A 19,004-nucleotide genomic window follows, 5' to 3' on the forward strand; every position below is an offset into this window, starting at 1 on the left:
CAACACAGAGATAAAGTAACTGTCAGGTGGGGTGTGAACCTAGGCACAGCCCAAGCCCTGAACTTTTGAGCCACATCACCTCTGTAACCGCAGCCCCTCAGCAGGGCCCTTGGCGTCAAGAGCTCCGTGGCATGCCCTGAGTAGCTCTTCAGAGGAGCGGGGCTGAAGATCATTCCAGAACTGCTCCCATCCCAGCAGCTCCCTAGGACTCACCCAGGACTGATCTGCCACACGGGATCCAAGTCTGGGACCAGCCAGAAAATGGACCCGGGTGTTCACTATAAACTCCTAGGGCGACCTGGGAGAGTGACCAGAGCCTATTATCGGGGACAGCAGCTTTGCCAGGCCTATGGCCCCTCCAAAAACGAAGCCTTCCCACCCCGCTGCATCCTCTGCACCCCTAAGCCTTGGCGGGCAGGAGGGGCTGGCTATGCGACACCAAGGCCCCAACACCCGCAGGCCATGATTCTGCACTCCTGTGTGGCCTCCTCGAGGCTCAAGCACTTGAGTTTTCCTCCTGAAAAGGAAGCCATTTCTCAATATGTTGCTACACACGGGTACTGAGAAACACAAACCGAGAGGCACATGGGGCACCAGCCACAACGGGAGGAGAGTGAGGAGAAGGGCTGGTACGGGTCTGTCCCCCTCACGGCGCAGCTGAAGCAGCGAGGCACCCTGTTCACGAGGGGGACACAGTGGGAACAATCCAGAGACCCACCAACAGAAGCAGGGCCTGAGAAGGTGATGGTAAAACCACTTACAATAGTACAAAACCGCTGAACAATTTTACAAAAACACAGGGAGTTTTCTTGTGTGACAGATGGCTACAGCACGCGCACCTGGACACTGCAGCTCACAGAAAACATGGTGGAGATGTCAACCACACGCCCGCCGAGTCTGGGTGGGAAGGCCACAGGTAATCCCTTTCTCCCTTCTACTTTTCCGTTTTCCAAATGTTCTAGAATTACCATGCGCGGATGGTGTAAGCTGATTTGTGAGAATATTACATTTTAAACTGTCAACAGAGGAAAACGGAAGCTGATGGGGAGAAAAGTCTGGGTGGGCAACCAACCGTCAGCATCCTACTTGACGCAGAGCCCTGTGGGGGCCGCCATGCCCGGCCTTCCCTCGAAAGCCCTGTAGGTAACAGATGGAGCAAAACCTCACTGATGCAGAAAGGGAAGAGGAAGAAAGGAAGAAAACACTGTGACAAGATGGCATTAGATTCGGGGCGCCTGGGTGGCTCAGTCGTTAAGCGGCTGCCTTCGGCTCAGGTCATGATCCCAGAGTGCTGGGATCGAGCCCCACACTGGGCTCCCCGCTCTGCAGGAAGCCTGCTTCTCCCTCTCCCACTCCCCCTGCTTGTGTTCCCGCTCTCGCTGTCTCTGTCTCTGTCAAATAAATAAATAAAATCTTTAAAAAAAAAAAAAAAGATGGCATTAGATTCATTTTGCTGAAAAATTTTTTAAAGACTTTTTAAGTCATCCCTACACCCAACATAGGGCTAACTCACAACCCCGAGATCAAGAGTCACATGCTCTGGGGCACCTGGGTGACTCAGTCGGTTAAGCGTCTGCCTTCGGCTCGGGTCATGATCCCAGAGTCCTGGGATAGAGTCCTGCATTGGGGTCCCCCCCAGGGGGGAGTCTATTCTCCCTCAGCCCCTCATCCCACTCATGCTCTCTCTCAAATAAATAAATAAAATCTTTTTTTGAAAAAAGTCACATTCTCTATCAATGGAGCCAGCCCCCCCTTTTTCTTAATTTTTAAGAACTATATGTGTCCATCCATCCATCCATCCATCCATTTAAGAATATCGAGCATCTGCTAGTTTCCTAGCACTGTGCCAGGCCCTCCAAGTAATACAGAAATGAGTAAGACCCATTTCCCACCCTCAAATAAGGACCAAAGGTATCTAGTAGGGGCCAAAGATATCAAGTTATAATGCAAAGGGGTATTTGACAGGTTGTTTTAAGATACAAGCTGCTATGAGAATTCAGAGGTGAAAATAAAAGTAACTTCCAGGGGCGCCTGGGTGGTGCAGTCGGTTGAGCATCTGACTCTTGGTTTCAGCTCAGGTCTTGATCTCAGGGTCGTGAGATGGAGCCCTGGGTCAGGCCCTGCACTCAGCTTGGGATCCTCTCTCTCCCTCTCCCTCTGCCCCTCCCACTCGTGCTCTCTCTTTCTCAAATAAATAAATAAAACTTTAAAAAAGAAAAGTAAGTTTCAGCTTCAGAGAAATGGCAGGTAGCAGGAAAGGGGTCATGAAAAAGGTGGGCTTTGAATTGGGTCTCGAAGAACAAGGAGCAGCCCATCTGTTCTTCTTTAGCCAGGTCAGTAAAATAGGCTAAGGAAACATGCCACGCACATCTCAAAGGAAAGTTACAGACCCGCGCAACTGTAACAAACCCTTCCACCTTAATCATAAGCGAGGAAATGCAAAAGGAAAGCAAATGGGGTTTCGGCAATGCCGCGGAGCCACTCCAAACGGTCCCGGGTGTGGGCTGCGGTGGGAGCGCTGAGCAGCACGGCCAGCTTCCTGGGGGGCGGGGGTGGGTCGCCGAGTACCAGGCAGTGGCCTTACTCAGGGGCGCACACACTTTTGTGCTAACGATTCCACTTCTAGGAATATATCCTACAGAAACAATTAAGCATGCGCGTAGGGCTATTCACGGAAGTGCAACTTAAAATAGCCAACCATGGGGAAGTGGGTGACTACACTTCGGTGTGTTTATATAGCAGAAAGCTGCAGCAACTAAAAAAATAAATCCCATCTTCAGAGAGTATTTAATGACAGGGCGATGCTCACGATATTACAGCCAGGTAACAGCTCAAGGCAAGAAAACATTTACAATATAATCCCAATTGGTCCTTAAGCAATTTTTTTTTTTTTAAAGATTTTATTTATTTATTTGACACAGAGAGAGACAGCGACAGAGGGAACACAAGCAGGGGGAGTGGGAGAGGGAGAAGCAGGCGTCCCGCCGAGCAGGGAGCCCGATGCGGGGCCCGATCCCAGGACCCTGGGATCATGACCTGAGCCGAAGGCAGTCGCCTAACCGACTGAGCCACCCAGGCGCCCCCATCCTTAAGCAATTTTTAAAGCATGATTTTTCTTTTTTCAGCTTCACTGAGGTCAATGTATGATTTATAGCAAAATAAACATACGAAAATGTAAACACTGGAAATACCGTATCTCATTTTGAGGCTTTTTGTATTTTCTCTAAGAACATGTGTTCTCTTTATAAACACATAACGTGATTCAAAATGAAAGAGTAATAGGTGGGATTTCAGTGGGAGAAGGGGGCGTTGCAGACAGAAAGCAGAAGGCAGAAGTAAAGAAGAACAGATGCGTCTGCAGAGGACAAAGGGCCACACGTCAGACAGAGCTGAACTCAAATCCTGGACCCATTCTTTTCCAGCTGTGTGACCTTCAACAAGTGACTGAACCACTCTGGAGCTTCAGGTCCCTTCAAAGACTAACTGTGCTCACTTACACCAAGCACCTACTTGATACACTGGCAGGGGTGGCCCCCATCAGCTCTCTCTCAGAAGTCAACAAAGTCAGATCCCTCTCTATGGACCAAACAAAATTCATTCTGGATGCACTCAGCTGAGGTAGGAATTTGTAAAACATTTATAAAACACACCACCGACATAATAAGAGAATTTGCAGAAAACAAAGTGTCTCATTAGACCAGTGTACAACGCATCTCAATTTCAGAAAGATTACGCTCTGAAAAGGTATCTGTCCTAAAATCTAGAAAACGTGAAAATTTCTCCTAAAGATGGTGATGACCAGGATTAGGCTGCTGGTCATAGCCCAAGACATTAATGTTGTTCTCATGCACCTTGTGTGGTCTGACTTGTGTCCAAAATGAGGAAATGGACCAGAAGTCAGCTTCCAGTTCCAAAGCAGACCTGGATGCTGTAGGGGTGAGGCCCCCCCTCTGCAGAAACAGTTCTGGATTGGAGACTGCTGCTCTCATTCTCCTTGGGACCTGCCTCTAGCTCTCCAGTCTTACATTTCGGAAGACAGTTCAGGCAAAATTCAGAACAGCGAGTTCTGCCAGCCTAACCGGGGTGTGTCCTTGGCGGCAACCACTACATCACCTTTCAGATGAAGAAGGTGCCAGCAATGCCAAGGTCAGCTGCCGTAAGAGTAAGCAGATGCACTCTGGGAAAGCTTAAGGTTTGGAAAGAATCCTTGGAGGGAAATGCAAGCTCAGTGACCAAACTGTAAGCGATTAAGGGCCCCAAACCCCTTCTTAATGCCAGGCTTTGACAAACCCAACAAGATACGCCTTCAGAAAAGGAGAAACAGGAGGCTCAAATCACTCCCCAATTAAATCTAATCACAGCAGCCAATCCTTACACGGTGCCTAACAAGTGCCAGACACAGTTCTGGGCACTTTACCTGTAGTAACTTATTTATCCTCGCCACAGAAGAAGAAACATGCATGGAGAGGTTAAGTAACCCAAGGTCAGGGCCAGAACTAGCCCTTGATCTAAGTCGAAAGAGGGTGCCCCTCCCTGTATGGGGACGAAGCACCGTCATGCACAGGGCACATGCCTGGCAAAGGGGGCAGTGTGGATTTCAGCACCTCTCAGCCCCTTGTGCAGTCCACAACCTGCTTGACGATATGCTGCCCCATCCAAAGTAACAAGTGGGTACAGTTTGATATTAAATAAGTGGCCTACAAATTAATGCAAGCCAAGATTTCTGAAGCACTGATTTGGGTGACTGAGAGCACTCAATTCTGCGTATCAAGGATGATCAGATTCTCAGCAATGATAGGAAAATGCCCTGACATTTACAACTTCACAGGCTGAGACTTTTTAGCTTTTTCACCATTTCTAATGGGAATAGTTCTAAAACAAGTCCCATCCTTCTCTGCCGCTTAGGAAAGCGAGCACCAAATACAATTGAACCTTGTCTGAACTCCACCATCACCCCCCCCCAGGACCCCACAGCCTCCTGCCTTTTCCTGACACCCGGCCTGTGCCTCCTAATCCTGCAGAACGGATCCTGCTCTGCTTCTTTAATTGCTACTGGAGAAAACTAAATATGCAGGTGGGTTGAATCCCCTCAGAGTTGTGGGTTTGAACCTCCTTCCGGTGGCTTAGCAGTTCTTTCACCTGCTTCTACCTAACTGCTCATTCTTTCCCAGTTCCCGGGTCTCCCTGCTTCAAGCCAGAGAAGCTGCCCCACGCAGAGACGGTCTGGCCTGGAACTCCCTCAGCGTGCCTCTCCTCCCGCCTTGGAACTCATCACCGCCCTTGGCCACCGTCTTCCCTCTGAAGGCAGTGGGGGGTTAGAGAAGCAGGGTCGAGCTGTCCTGCAGCCTCTAAACCCTCACTCAAGTCTTTCTGACCTTAAGAAAACACGTTCCCTCCAACGTCCACCTTCCCTACTCTTCCTTCAGGCCCAAAGGTCTCAGTTTCTCCACTTCACTGGGACTGCTCTTGCAGAAGCCCACAGACTGAGTCTTATTTCCACGTGCATCTGCTTGACCTCACTAGGGCAGGTAGAACAGCAAGCCTCTCCTCCTGCCTGCCTGCCCCTGGCTTCCTGTTGTCCTTCTGCTTCTGAAGGCACAGGATCCTCCTCCCCAGGACCCCCACCACCACCTGTATATATTGACACCTCCTTAACCAGAAACTCTGGGCCCCACCCCTCTCTCAAACTCCAGACCCATCTGTGCAACTCCCAAAGGGATGGCTTGCCTGCAAGGCGCAGACGCACCTCAAACTCAGCAGGTCTGAGCGAACCTCATTCTCTCATGATCTAGTTGTCCCCCACTTCTCATTCTCCACTCTTCCTAACAGAATGCTGATTTTTAGTTGGCTCATTTCCATCCTCTCTTGTAGCTAGGTGTAACTGTATGACTGACGTCTGGCCAATGACATGTCAATGCAAGTGTCATGTGGCAATCTCATAAAGAATATTTAAAGAACACATCCTTCCCCCAGTCCCTCATCCATCCCACTGCCTGGAAAGATGATGTGATAGCTGGAGCTCTAGCAGCTATCCTGGAACATGAGGCCAAGGAATGGCAGAGGGGGTGAACTGGAAGGAATGTGACTTCCCTATGTCTTTGCAGATCCACTACACCAACCCAGGGCTACCTACCTCCGGACCTCTTTTATGTGTAAGAAAAATTAACTTGTTTGAATCACTGTTATTTTACTTTGCTGATGTCATCGGTCTCCACATCCATCCCCCCACCCAGCATGCACATGCCCCTGAATACTCTGAATTAGCTACAGCAGACAGAGGAATACCCTCAGCCTGAGCTCCTCTCCCCAGAAGGCTGCCTGGCTGCTATGTGGAGACAGGCCACCCTGCAAAAGGGAGGCGGGTAGGGGGAGTCCTCTGCATCCACATCCCCTCAAGCCTCCCCCAAAACCAACATGAACACAGAGGAGGACAGTTTGGGGTTGTCTGACCCATCACGAGCCCTCCCTGTTTTCCCCGGAGTTCTCCAGCTGCTGGAAAGAAACCTTGCATCCTGGGTGGTGGCTTGTGAGTATCTCCTGATAAAGGAAAGTCCCAGACAGAGAGAGGGGCCAACTTGTTTATTTCCAAACACAAGCCAGGGACTCCAGCTGCGACATTTACACTGGATCTGCCCACTAAGAAAGAGCGCCAGGCAGGAGGGCCAGGGGGAGGGAGGGCTGGGGAGGAGCCGCGGTTGTTGTTTTAGGTAAGCCAATCTTCCTGAGATCAAGTACACAGCCCCTTCCCAGTCTTGTTTTTCCTGACTCTGCCTGGCCATGCATTTTTCATCTGGACTCGATTCAGATGCAGAAGGGTAAATGCCTTGACCCACTTAACCCAGTGGCTCAGAAGAACGACGGAATGCTCCTGGATAGGTATCCACCCTTGCACCCCATCAACACTTCCTGAATGCCTGCTCTGCCCAGGCATGGGTTTATAATGATGGCGAGAACCCCGGGAGGCTCACAGCCCAGAAAATAAGTAACTGTAATGCTACGTGAAAGGATGCAATGTCAACAATATTCGAGATAAAGGGAGCACAGAGAAGGATGGGAAGACTAACCACTAGCTGGGAGCCGCTGGCAAGCTTTCCTGGACAATGCGACGCTAAGCCTGGTCTCCCTACCAGCATGGGTGACAAGCACACAATTTATTACCAACATCATGCCAAACAACTGCCCGCCTTTCCCATAATCAGAGGCATGAGGAGTAATGAGGCAGCAGTCAGCGCTTGGGGGAAAGCCCGAGTCCCACGGCAGAGACCCAGTTCTAACCCAGTCTGACCCTACCCGAGTAGCCTTCGCCAATTCATCGTCCTTCTTGGGGGTAAACCCGAGGGAGGGACAAGCGACTGGAACGGTCTTTTTAGCTCTAGCATTCTAACGGATGTTCTGGCCCCTCATCGTGTATAGGATCACAGGGAGAGAGTATAGGGATAGGGGTGCCTGGGACCCACCTCAGAGGTATGAAGTCAATTGGGCTGGGGCTGCGCCCCCAACATCAGTATGTTTTCAAAGCATCCCAGGAGGGATGCCTGGGCGGCTCAGTCGGTTAAGCATCTGACTCTTGATTTTGGCTCAGGTCATGATCTCTGGGTCGTGAGAACAAGCCCCCGAGTCGGACTCCACCCTGAGCGCAGAGTCTGCTTGGGTTTTTCCCTCTGCCCTCCTCCCCGCCTAAAATAAATAAATAGAATCTCTTAAAAAACAAAACAAAACAAAACAAAAAATAAAAGCAGCCCAGGTGATGTGCAGACAGGGTTAAGAACCACTGTGGCGAGCACTGTTGGGGGCGGTGGCAGCCACCAGAGCTGGAAGGCTGGGAATCCCACTTCCCCAGACCGACTTGTCCACAGAACTTCCCAAGTCCCAAAGCAGACGGTCCAACAGCACCTCAGAACCAGCTCCCTTCTCACAGGGATGTAGTGACTTAGGAGACAGGCAAATGGAAAATATCACACTACCTCCAGAGCTCACCTTCTCTCGACCTGCTCTCAGCCAGCTGGGTGTCCCCTCGTGGGGGCGGGTCTCACCCTCTCCTGTCTGTTGGGGAAACAGGGAACCACAGGCTGAAGGCGGCATCCCCCGCCATCCACGGAACGGAGGGTCACCTCCCAGTCCGGGAGCCCCGGGAGGGAAACAGCAGCGGCCGGGTGCCTGGGAAACTCGGGCAAGCACAGCCGGGCCTCCTGCCTGTGAGTCAGCCACGCAGAGGCCTCTTGCAGACAAAGGGGCAGAAGAACAAAGCTCCATTGTGCACGCTCTGCATGGAGAAGCCAGCCGAGACAAGGAGATTTCGGGGCCAGTGGGGGTGTTATTAGCATTTTATTTATTTATATACCTTCATTTTAGTTAACAAACATTTAGTGGGCACAGCACTCAGCATGTGCAAGGAACAGTCCAAACAAAGCCCTTCCAAATATTAACTCGTTCTGCTTCCGGGCCACAAATTCAGAGGTTTAAGCTTTCCAAAGTTCCTGCTCCGGGAGGAGAGAAACATAACCCTCCCTCCCGCAGGGGTGCCCAAACCACCACCTAAGGGTGACACCCACCTCCTGAGCTCTGCTGCTCCGCCCAGCTGGGGGCAAGCACCACACACCACCTGGATCTAGGAGTGCATCCCCAATAGGACGGGCATTTTGTCATGGCGAGGTAGGGAAAATCTGGAAGTCAAACTCTACATGCTACGTGAACTTGGCCAAGGTCCGTAACTCCCCAGAACCCTGTCTCCACGTATGTAAAATGGGGACAGTGCTGCCTACCTCAGAGGAGTGCTGGGGTGACGTGAAATAATTAGATACAAGGAGCTCCGCAGAGCGCCTGACATCGCCATCTGCAAAGCGCCATCGGCCCGGCTCCTGAGACCTCCCTCTGCCCAGTATCTGGAGGCAGCCCGAGAGATTGCCCCATCTCCGGGGCCCAGGTTCAAAGCCCGTACCACGGGCTCTCCTGCGGTGCTGCCTCAGGTCCCTCACCTCTGCCGTACCTCCCACCCATGTCCAGGATTTGAACAGTCATAAAGCTCAGTAGCCCTTCTGCTTTTTCATTTGGTCTAGCCATCCCCCAGTCCCCACACAACAACCTGGCCGCGCGAGGTGCTCACACTGCCGACCCCACAGAGCAGGGCCCTCCATTCTGGCCTCAGTCGGGTACAGTGAGGGGACATCTCACTCCAGGGACAGCTGGAGTCCCGTGACTCTCAGCGTGGCACAGACCAGCCATCACCATCTGGCTCCTCGTTCCTGGCATCAAACCTCCCTTGGCCAGGAAGTCAGAGAGAGAACCGTGCTGACGCCCATACAGGTGCCAAAATGCTGGGGGTTCAGCAAGCCTCAGTTTCCTCCGCTGTAAAATGGGCATGGGGAAGAGTGTTGCTGAACTGAACAACCCTGAAGGGACTTCCTGTCCTCCTGCCTCTGGGAGCCGACCCCCAACAGTGCCCCACACTTGAGCCCCAGGGCAGGCCGGGACCCGCGCTTGGACAGTGGGCACCCACGGCGCAGAGACAGGCAGAGGCTCCCAGGTCTCCCACATCTGAGGGCTGTGGAGTCCCTGGGGGCTGTTAAGGGGTGGGGGCCGTCAGGTCATTTACTATTTTGATTAGTCCAAAGCCTCAGTTCTGATCAGTAGGACCGCCCCTCTCCAGGGGAACCACGACCAGGCTTTCCATCTGCGGACGGCCACAAGCCACTATTTATGGAGGCCTCTGGTCAGCCGTTACCCTGCCCACCAGCAGCAGCAGTCTGCAAGGCCCAGAGGGGAGTTCTGCAGCCCAGGGCTTCAGGGTCAAGCCAGCCTCGGGCTAAGGCCAGCCCTGCCACCTCGGGGCAGCGTGACCGGGGCGGAATCACCCAATGGCTGTATCTAAAGCTCTAAAACACGACGCAGGGTTACTGATACGTGTGTCCTACCACAGCGGCCAGCCAGGGCAGGCACCAGCGAACGTCTGCTCCCCTGAAGGCTCTATCCAGTCTTTTGGCCACTGCAGCCACAACTAAAGGATGTGGAACCCTCGCGGTGAGATCGTGTCCTTTGCCTGGTGGAGGCCTGATACACCTTCTCTCCCGTTTTAAATCACAGTCTTAAGCTCTCCCCACTCTTGCCAACAGGTTCCTGCTCCCACTTCCGTTTTCCCACAAGACTTGTCAGCACAGAACCTCAGTGATTAACGCAGATGTCCTCCTCCCTCGACACGCCGTGAGGGCCCAGCAGCAGCACACAGTGCCTGGTAGGGAGCAGGCACTCAGAAGGCAGACGGACAGGTGGGCGGACTGCAAACACCAGGATTACAAGAAACTTCTATGCTATGCTGAGTAACGTCTGCACTTCCCAGAGAGAGTGCTTTCAAAGCAAGTACCTTCAGCCTTTTCACTTTAAGAATATTCAAGTTCATGCCAAATTTCACAAGTGCAGCTTCCCTGCCCAGCATGAAATGCTTTAGAAATGAAAAGGTAAGAGCCTTGCCTCACCTTGCTGCTAAGCTAATCCATGAAGCTGCTCCACACCTCCAGAAGGTTGCTGGGCAGGCTCCCTCCCCGGATGCCCTTCCCCGTGCAAAGCCTTCTGATGTTGTGGCACACCGCGCGTCCTCAGTAATGACTGAATGAACGAACAGCTTGAATCATCTGACTCCTTTAGCCCAAAAGGGTCCCTCCGCCTTAATTACACACCTGCCTGCGTCTGCAATCATTCCAGACCCCCGATCTTCCACTCACAATCCCAGCTCACAACAGCCAGGCTTACAGAACCCGGGGACCCAACTGCAATCCACTCAGTCTCACAGCTGGACAAAAGCAGCTTCTACAATATGGAAGGGCACTGACAAGGAGGGAATGTTCCTGACAATCACCCAGGAAAGCGAGGCGGTCTGAATCCTCAGTGGTCTCTTCCTACTCTGGGTAAAAACCCACCCGACAGAATGCTGCACGGCTGTACTTCATACAACGAGCATCCACACATAGTTCCCTGTGCCATGAAAATGGGAGGGGACAGGGCAGAAAGCACAGGGTGGCCCCACCTTTTTAAAGTTCTGTCTGGGCACCTGGGTGGCTCAGTCAGTTAAGCATCTGCCTTCGGTTCAGGTCATGATCCCGGGGTCCTGGGATCGAGCCCCACATCTGGCTCTCTACTCAGCGGGGAGCCTGCTTCTCCCTCTGCTTCTGCCCCTCCCACTGCTTGTGCTCTCTCTCTCTCTCTCTCTGTGTCAAATAAAGAAATAAAATATTTAAAAAGATAAAATAAAGTTCTGTCTCTCTCTCCACACACACATGCACACACATAGGTACATGTGTTTTAAGAGTGATCTTAAAATTCTCTTTTATGTTTTTACATTTCTCAAATTCTCCACAAGGAACACATACCTAGTTTTATAGTCAGATATAAAATTATTGGAAGGAAGGAAGAAAAACTCCACTCTGCACTGTCACGGGAAGGGAGCAAGGGCTAAGACACACTAAGATATCCGTTGTTGGTTCCCTAGTGTTGTCCAAACAATGGAATTATCTCTGTCATCAGGTAAATATGGCTCAGATTGCTGTCTGTCCAAATACTCTCCCTGGCAGCCTGATCCCGCACTGAACACACCCCTTCTATAATAATGACAACAATATCAGTAATAGTTTTTATTGTGCACTTACTATGTGCTAGCCAACGATTCCATTTTTTAACTCATTCTAATTTACTTCTTTAAATAACGCCAAAGCAATTAATATTTATCCTCCTTTTACAGGTAAGGAAATAGACCTAGAGGGATTGGGTAACCTGTCTGAAGTCACACAGCCACATCTTCTTGATTTTCTCCTTTGTTTATTGCCTGAATGGGATAGGTCTCTCAGTCAGGAAAAAAAAAAAAAAGGTTTTATAGAGGTTGTGCTTATAAAATGGGGTTTTACATTCCGAGAGACAGAAGAGGCAAGGAGGAAGTTAGTTGAGTGGTGATGGGAAAACCAGCACTAAGTTAGCCACATAAATCCCATTACCTAGTATCACCTTGATGGGAGGATAGGACTGGAAACTGTCCTTGGTTTGTTTTTGTTTTTGTTTTGAAGTATAATCATTAATTCTCTTATCTGGTAGGCCAGAAGAAAGCAAAGGCCTCTGAGTGGATTATCCCGAGCCTGTGCATGAAGGCTTGAGCTAACCTGTCCTTCCCGCTCTCCCCAGAGCCGCCCTCCATCTGCGCGTGCTTCTGTCGCATCTGATACCCGGGGTCTCCCGTCCACAGAATATGGAAAGCAGACAATTTGAAGGTGAAAAGAACCATAGCATCTAGAGGTGAGTGCTGCACAGAGACCACAAGATGTGACAGCAATGACGGTACAAGCGGGAGAAGCCACAAAGCAGCCCCAGGATTCAAAAAGCAGACTTGTCTCGGGCCAAGCAGCCCTTCGGACGACACCCCAAGAGAGGGATGGAGGCTCCCCAGCCACGGTGAAAAATCTGATGCCGTTAGATCGTTTCAAAAACCATGTCTGCGCCTTCTGGAACCATTTTAAATGATCAAAATACATTTTGGTGCTCACAGGAGTAAGTGTGTTACCAAGGAAATGGACTTTCCGTCAAGTGAACTTGTTTCCTACGCTATCCCACACATCGTGGCACCTGCAGTTAGCGGCCTTCCTGTATCCATCCTCCCCTCTTCCAGAACTTCGGGGCCCCTTGATTTTGTATAGAGCGCATGCCCCCCCACCCCCCCCAGGCTCCCATGTGGTGGTTGACACATGACCCAGTTCTAGCCACTGAAACGTAAAGGGAAGCCTACTGCTTGGTACTTCTGGGAAGTTTGTTTTCCTCATTCAAATGAGTAAGAGTCAGTTGACAAAAACCAGCTTCCAGCCTCTCTCTCGCCTTCTTCCTGCCTGGAATGCAGCTGTGAAGCCCAGAGCTGCAGCAGCCATCTTGAGCCTGAGGGAAAAGGTTATGCACTAAGAATGATACAGCAAAAGGACACAAGGAGTCAACAGGAAGCCCTACGACTGCCTGCCTTTGGACTTCTTATTTCATGAGAAAACTAACCCCCTTACTTGTTTAACCCAGTGTTATCCGGATTTTCTAAACACGGATCCAAGTGAACCCTGACACATTAATATCAGATTGTAATTCCAGGACAAACGAAACGACTCCTCAATATCTTACTCCAAGTAGCCTGCAAAGTATCTTGGTGTCTTTGAGGTGCCTCAGTAAACCAGAGGCTGCTCCCCACCCCCGTGATTTACCAGGAGCTTTGCCTAGCTGCCACCGAGTGGCAAGTGGCCATTCACTGGTATTGTGTCTTTGCTAAGCTGACTTGCTTTTGCAACTTGGAATTTTGTTAGGAAACAAAAAGCGCTTTATGGCAAAGGCGTCCGTGCCACAATAGGACCTTTCTGCTTTGATGAAAACACATGAAGAGCTTAGCTGCAGCGCAAGCAGGAGAGGAGAGTCGGCTGAGGCCTGGGCCTTCCTGACCGTTCTCCCCCGGGGACGCTGGAGGGCTGCCAGCACCAGGCAGGAGGAAGCACTGTGCACAGACACCTGAGCTTCAGGGGGCTGGGCATTCGGGTCCCCCTGGAGGACTGTGACAGACAGGCTGCACCCCCGGCACTGTGACTCCCCCTCCCGACCAGTCTGTCACACGATACTCAGTCCACCTGCAGAGTTACCCGGGAACCGAACCCAGGCCTTACAAGCGGGAAAGGTGATGTGGCCCCACTAGGTGCTCAGAGGAAACCCAAGGAGTACAGAGGCAGGCCAGTAGCCAAGATTCCCACTTGCTGAGCCGAGCCAACCCTCCCCAACCCGCTGACAGGGGCCGATGTAAAGAAGGAACAAGATGACACGGTTACACCACCAGGTACACTCCACAGAAAGCAGGAGGACATGCACACACGCGTGTGTACACACAGGCGTGTCCAAAAGGTATGTGCAACAATGATCATAGCAGGATTGGGGGGTAACGTTCCCAAACTGTAAACAAACCAAATGTCCATCGACAGGAGAACAGAAACTGTGCTAATCACTTGATGGAATAGTACACTGCAGTGAAATGAGTAACAGCTACATGCAACAAAAAATGCCTACATTTCACAAATACAACGTTGAGCAAAAAAAAGCCAAATACTAAAGAATACCTACAGTCTGATTCTCCCTACAGAAAGTCCAAAAAACAGGCCAAACTAAATGGCGGTGCTTAGGGATGCCTATGAATGATAAAATAATCGTTTTCAGAAGCAAGGAAGCGACGACTATGAAAGTCAGGCCAATGTTACTTTGGGTCGTAAGAGGAAGGGGTCATGATCAGGGAGACCTCTGGGGTGCTGGCAAGGTTGCATTTCTTGATCTGAACAGTAGTTGTAAGGGTGCTCACTCTGTGATCATTCACGGTGCTGTACCATTATGCCTTGCGTACTTTTCTGACTCTGTTATATTTCACAACAGAAACAGTTAAAAATAAAAAATGAAGAAGAATGAGGTCTGGATAACAAACCCAGCCCATTGTGGGTACTCAATACATCTGAACTGAACCTGAATCTCCTGCTACCTTATTACCACCCCACCCCCACCCCAGCCAGGGTACCCCCCACCCTTCTCTTCAGAGAAGGGTGGGAGGGTGATGCTCACATTTGTGTTCAGCCAGAAACTGGCTGAGGTAGTGCATTACATTCTTCCTTAGAGGCTTCAAGTATATTCGTCTCTTATCTCCCACAACCAGAATTGTAAGCTCCTTGGAGGAAGGAAATAGTTTGGGACATACACATTTACTCCACAGATTAGTGACAAAGACCTAAAATAGGAGAAGCTCAGAAAGCACTAGAAAAGTCAGTATGGCAGAAAGACGTGGATGTTTTGCTGGGCCATCAGAGCAAAAGCTGAGAGCCCAGTCCATAGCCAGGACCTCTATGAGGAGACAGCGGGTCTAGGGTCTAGCCTGCTCCCAGCCCTGAGAATGGGCCCAAGTAACTGAACACACGCAAGACAGCTAGAGACTGCACAGCACCACTTTATTGTTTTATGGGGAAAAATTGCTGTCTCAGGTTCTGCTCTCCTACAAAGGCTGTATAAATCCACATATCCCGCCCCCCCCCCCCCCCATGAGCAGGTGTTTGCTTGGTGAGCTTGAGCTTGTCCTTACCTAACACCTAGTTTGAAAACTGCCACGTTTGGGGGCATTGAAAAAAAAAGAAACAACAAAAACAAACAAACCAACCTGGAAGCTTGCAGCTAACCACAGTGATGGAAGACACAGGTTAACGGCTGGGGTACCCTGTCCCCTGGGCAACTTTGCTTGGGTACTGCCCAAGGCTCACTCGGGACCCCTCCCCTGTCCTAAGCTTTCATGGCTGACCAAAGCCGCCTTTAAAGCACACATTCTCTCTACAGAGATGCCTCACCCAAGCCACAGCCAAGCCCTGCCAGCCCAGCACTCCGCCAGGGTCCTGCAGGAACCACCCAACCGTCCACAGGTCCCTCATGAGTAGAGCCTGACAGATCGAGAGGGCAGGCTGTTGTCCTTCCGTTCTGAGTTCTAGTCCCCAAGTGCCCACCGATGCCCCCACCCATTCATGGGTGTTAAAACCTCTTCCCAGCAGACTACAGGCAGCCTGCACACCCCCTCACCCCCAGGCGAGCAAAACTACTCCCGGGTGCTCACTTTACCAGCCTGGAATCCCCAAAGCACTCAGACCAGGAGGAAAATAAAAGCAGAGACCCCTCCTGGCTCTAAGTCATCACGATGGTATCTACACCCAACAGTCAGCTCCCTACAGGTGGCAGCGTATTTAGCAATGGCGAGTTTCCGGCCGGCCAGCTGCCCCCACCACCCGCTGGTTGTCCACCTCTTCCCAGGCAACCATTCTGCAAGAGCAACATGGACCATAAAATCTCTATCCCACCCTCCTAACTATTTTTCCAAGAAAGAAGTGAACAGCAAAGAATCTGATAGTAAGGGCTTCTTTTGGAGTTTCAAGATTGTTCTTCCAAGGACTATGTGCACAGGTATGCTCATCCCACCTGCTGAGAACCTGTCTTCTAAGATGGGACGATGGCCAGCCAGCCCGCTGCGGGGAGAGCTGTGAGGATGGGGGACATGAAGGCACTCCGTGATTTGCTAAGATGCCACACTGTTACTGGAGCAGAGGGCTGCCAGTACGGAGACAATGCTGGCCCAGAAGTGTGCCTGGGAGGCTGCAGAATGCTCAACGGATGAAAACTCCTCCACTGCTGAGAACCGAGCCAGGAAGTGGTATTTGTACACTTTAAAAAGGAGCTAGACAAGCACTCCCCTGACAGCCTTCGGCTCAGCAGACCATAGCACGGCCCGAGCATTCAGGAGAAGAGAGGCGGCTAAGCATCTACTACACCCAAGCCAGGCACACACAGTCTCCTTTAAACCCTCTGCAGCAACCCCACTTTGCAGACCAGGCCACTGAGGCTTGGGAGGGCATGTCACCTGGGCTACCCAAATCTAAGGCCACTCAGCTATTTGGTGTTAGGGCTCCGATTTCTCCAGCTCTGCTGGGTTTTTTTTATTTGTTTTTTTTTTTAGATTTTATTTATGTGTTTGACAGAGAGAGAGCGAGCGAGTACAAGCAGGGGGAGTGGCAAGCAGAGGGAGAGGGAGAAGCAGCTCTGCACTGAGCAGGGAGCTGGATGCGGGACTTGATCCCAGGACCCTGGGATCATGACCTGAGCCCAAGGCAGACGCTTAACCGACTGAGCCACCCAGGTGCCCCTCTAGCTCTGGTGTTCTTTCCAATTCCTTCCTGTCTGCAAAACAGCCATTGAACGATACAAATGACCACTCATGGTGGTACCACACGCTTCACCAACATGTTCTTCACCTCCGACACGTTCTCAACCTTCACCTCTCTTCAGGGTGTGTTTTCTCATGACCAACATTCCCCTTCTACAGACGAAGAAATGGAGGCCCGGGGAGGCAAAGTGACTTGCATGAGGTCACAGAGACTGAGGAGAGCATGGGTAGAGCACAACCCCTGCCGCCTCCACGGGCTAGTCAGGAACGGCGGTTCCCGACTCGGCTCTGCCATGACTCACGGTCTCAGAAGGACCTCAGAAGGAACGAACGTGGAAAAAGAGAAAACCACCGTGTTATCTCAGGTCAGGGTGGTGCAAACAGTGAGGAAGTGGCCCAGGTGGATTTGGGTGGAGATAGGGACTGGCCAATGCCCTGGACACTTTGGGTGGGGGTGGGGAGGTCGGGGGTGAGGGGGGCTATACCTCAGGCTCCCAAGCTAGGATTATACAGTGACCCCCCCCCACACTACCTGTGAACTAAATCTGCCCCCCACCCTGGCCCCTGGACAAGGGGGTGGAGCCCAAGGCCTCCCCAACACACACCTAATAGAGGGCTCTGGCTTCTTCAACCAATATTTATCCAATGTTTAAAAGGCATGTGGCCCGGAAAGCAAGGTCATACCCTAATGCCAGGAACACAGAAACCCGGGCTTTACCCCGCCTAGCTCTGCAGAGTATCTGTTGGGGCATCAGGATTGGCCACCCAGCCTCTGGACGCCTGGGTTCTCTGATGGGGCTGTTCAAAATTCAGGACAACTCTCAGTTAACACAGGAAAGAAGAGCCCAATGGAGACAAGTGCACCTGTTTTCTCTCCAGGACGGGCGCCCTGGTCTGAAGCCTGTGTGGTACCCCCTCCCCTTCCTGCACCTCCTATGAGCAAGTGTCCAGCTCCTCTGTTTTCAGCAGGACACGGACAGTTGGAGGGAAAAGAGGGACTGAGCCCAGAGAGGAGCGGAGTGGGGTAAAGAGTCCAAGTCAGACAGGTTTCACCATCAGCTCTGGCACTTACCAGACAGCAGGACTTTGGGCCAATACACTCCGGCTTGGTCCCTGTGATTCTCATTTGCAAAATGGGCATCATGGACCCTCCCAACCAATGGGAGGATCCCGAGGGATGAGGCACAGGGCTTGGGGTTGTCACAGGCACCCAATCAATGTTAGCCATTATTCTAACTGCTCAGAGCCAGGATTCCAGCCAGGGCTCATGAATCAGGTCCAGTAGGACACCCTTGAGCCCATTTCCAGCCCCACCCCCCCACAAAGTCCACCCTAAGCCACTCCACTCTGCGAGAAGTTCCCTCCGTGACCTGACTTCTGTGCCCAAGACCCCAGGGGTATTACCAGGGTAGCCGTCTCTGTGCATACTCTGCCCCGGGGCAGGGCTGGGAGCAGGAGGTACTGGGGCACAGGGAGGGATTAGGGGGGTGCCCAGGTGGGTTTCACTTCTCCCCTCTCCAAGGCAAGTCAGCCCCTCATGGGCAGGACAGCAGCTACCAGCCTACGCTCAAGAACAGCGCTGCCCAACGAAAGTATGATGTTAGCTGCCATGGATCTTCAGATTTTCTAGTAGCCACGTTATAAAAAGAAACAGAAGATATCAATTGCAATGACATTTAACCAATCATATCCCCCCAAATCACTTCAATGCATAATAAAAAACATACAAAATATTAAAAAGTAAGGAGATCTTTGACATTCTTTGGTTCACAATGTCTTCTAAATCCGCACGCATTTTTACAGCTAGAGCACGTCCCCGGATGGACCAGCCACATTTTTAGGGGCTCAGTAGCCATGTGTGGCTAATGGCTGCCACACAGGAAAGAGCAGAATGAACATTTCCACTATTACATAAAGTTCCATTGGACAGGGCAGCTGTCCCCGTTCATTAAATCCTGGGAGTTTCTGACCCTCGGCGGGTGGGGAGTGGCATGGGTGGGGCTCCTCTTTCTGAATTACCAAGGGGGCTGATTTCTCTGACAGCTGGGGGCCAACAGGAAATACCTGTTTGTCCGCTGTGAAAAAGTTTTCCCCTCCTTCTTCCTCGGGCTCGGGCAGGGCTGGGGGGGTTTCCATGACACCTGCAGAACCCAAAGCACGAAGCAGCACCGTCCCCCAGGGAGTTGAACCTACACCCAGACCACATTAGAGAAAAATTCAGCCTAGGGGCACCCCCCCCCCACCCCGGCCCCCATGACAAGAGATAAAAGCTGAC

At 51.5% G+C, this 19,004-nt stretch overlaps 1 protein-coding gene and 1 long non-coding RNA gene across 3 annotated transcripts in view; one reads left to right on the top strand and one right to left on the bottom strand.

The window, feature by feature from the left end:
* Positions 1-19,004, bottom strand: part of KSR1 (kinase suppressor of ras 1) — a 146,908-nt gene that overhangs the window by 84,428 nt on the left and 43,476 nt on the right. The gene's annotated exons all lie outside the window — the stretch shown is intronic.
* LOC118554759 (uncharacterized) lies at positions 571-1,425 on the top strand. The gene is made up of 3 exons (XR_004926635.2): positions 571-741; positions 821-916; positions 1,026-1,425. It is a non-coding gene; the product is annotated as an uncharacterized LOC118554759 (long non-coding RNA).

The sequence above is a fragment of the Halichoerus grypus genome, chromosome 2 (assembly GCF_964656455.1).
Source record: "Halichoerus grypus chromosome 2, mHalGry1.hap1.1, whole genome shotgun sequence".
NCBI lineage: Eukaryota > Metazoa > Chordata > Mammalia > Carnivora > Phocidae > Halichoerus > Halichoerus grypus.